Below are 2,524 nucleotides of genomic sequence, written 5' to 3' on the forward strand. Positions count from 1 at the left end.
CAGGTAATAACATGGCTATATACACATGGTACCAGGTAATAACATGGCTATATACACACGGTACCAGTACTGAGTCAATGTGCTGAGGTACCAGGTAATAACATGGCTATATACACATGGTACCAGTACTGAGTCAATGTGCTGAGGTACCAGGTAATAACATGGCTATATACACATGGTACCAGGTAATAACATGGCTATATCACACGGTACCAGTACTGAGTCAATGTGCTGAGGTACCAGGTAATAACATGGCTATATACACATGGTACCAGTACTGAGTCAATGTGCTGAGGTACCAGGTAATAACATGGCTATATACACATGGTACCAGTACTGAGTCAATGTGCTGAGGTACCAGGTAATAACATGGCTATATACACATGGTACCAGTACTGAGTCAATGTGCTGAGGTACCAGGTAATAACATGGCTATATACACATGGTACCAGTACTGAGTCAATGTGCTGAGGTACCAGGTAATAACATGGCTATACACATGGTACCAGTACTGAGACAATGTGCTGAGGTACCAGGTAATAACATGGCTATATACACATGGTACCAGTACTGAGTCAATGAGCTGAGGTACCAGGTAATAACATGGCTATATACACATGGTACCAGTACTGAGACAATGTGCTGAGGTACCAGGTAATAACATGGCTATATACACATGGTACCAGTACTGAGTCAATGTGCTGAGGTACCAGGTAATAACATGGCTATATACACATGGTACCAGTACTGAGTCAATGTGCTGAGGTAATAACATGGCTATATACACATGGTACCAGGTAATAACATGGCTATATACACACGGTACCAGTACTGAGTCAATGTGCTGAGGTACCAGGTAATAACATGGCTATATACACATGGTACCAGTAACATTCTACAGACATTATTCCATGCGGATAAAACAAAAACGTTTTTTTTTTTTAATTCTTTCCCCCCCCCGAAAAAACTGATATCACATTTACATAAGTATTCAGACCCTTTACTCAGTACTTTGTTGAAGCACCTTTGGCAGTGATTACAGCCTCGAGTCTTCTTGGGTATGACGCTACAAGCTTGGCACACCTGTATTTGGGGAGTTTCTCCCATTCTTCTCTGCAGATCCTCTCAAGCTCTGTCAGGTTGGATGGGGAGCGTCGCTGCACAGCTATTTTCAGGTCTCTCCAGAGATGTTCGATCAGGTTCTAGTCCGGGGATCTGGCTGGGCCACTCAAGGACATTCAGAGACTTGTCCCGAAGCCACTCCTGCGTTGTCTTGGCTGTGTGCTTAGGGTCGTTGTCCTGTTGGAAGGTGAAGCTTCGACCCAGTCTGAGGTCCTGAGCGCTCTGGAGCAGGTTTTCATCAAGCATCTCTCTGTACTTTGCTCCGTTCATCTTTCACTCGATCCTGACTAGTCTCCCAGTCCCTGCTGCTGAAAAACATCCCCACAGCATGATGCTGCCACCACCATGCTTCACCGTAGGGATGGTCGCAGGTTTCCTCCAGGCGTGATGCTTGGCATTCAGGCCAAAGAGGTCAATCTTGGTTTCATCAGACCAGAGAATCTTGTTTCTCATGGTCTGAGAGTCTTTAGGTGCCTTTTGGGAAACTCTAAGCGGGCTGTCATGTGCCTTTTACTGAGGAGTGGCTTCCGTCTGGCCACTCTACCATAAAGGCCTGATTGGTGGAGTGCTGCAGAGATGGTTGTCCTTCTGGAAGGTTCTCCCATCTCCACAGAGGAACTCTGGAGCTCATTCAGTGTGACCATCGGTTCTTGGTCACCTCCCTGACCAAGGCCCTTCTCCCCTGATTGATGAGTTTGGCCGGGCGGCCAGCTCTAGAAAGAGTCTTGGTGGTTCCAAACTTCTTACATTTAAGAATTATGGAGGCCACTGTGTTTTTGGGGACCATCAATGCTGCAGAAATGTTTTGGTACCCTTCCCCAGATCTGTGCCTCGACACAATCCTGTCACGGAGTTCTAAGGAAAATTCCTTCGACCTCATGGCTTGGATTATGTTCTGTCATGAACTGTCAACTGTGGGACCTTATATAGACAGGTGTGTGCCTTTCCAAATCATGCCCAATCAATTGAATTTTCCACAGGTGGACTCCAATCAAGATGTAGAAACATCTCAAGGATGATCAATGGAAACAGGATGCACCTGAGCTCTATTTATGGTCTCACAGCAAAGGGTCTGAATACTGATGTAAATAAGGTATTTCTGTCTAAAAACCTGTTTTTGCTTTGTCATTATGGAGTATTGTGATGTCATTATGGAGTATTGTGATGCCATTATGGAGTATTGTGATGTCATTATGGAGTATTGTGATGCCATTATGGAGTATTGTGATGTCATTATGGAGTATTGTGATGCCATTATGGAGTATTGTGATGCCATTATGGAGTATTGTGATGCCATTATGGAGTATTGTGATGTCATTATGGGGTATTGTGATGCCATTATGGAGTATTGTGATGCCATTATGGAGTATTGTGATGCCATTATGTGTGTGTGTCTACCTAC

This window comes from Salvelinus namaycush, unplaced genomic scaffold (genome assembly GCF_016432855.1).
Source record: "Salvelinus namaycush isolate Seneca unplaced genomic scaffold, SaNama_1.0 Scaffold3098, whole genome shotgun sequence".
In the NCBI taxonomy this organism is placed as follows: Eukaryota; Metazoa; Chordata; class Actinopteri; order Salmoniformes; family Salmonidae; genus Salvelinus; species Salvelinus namaycush.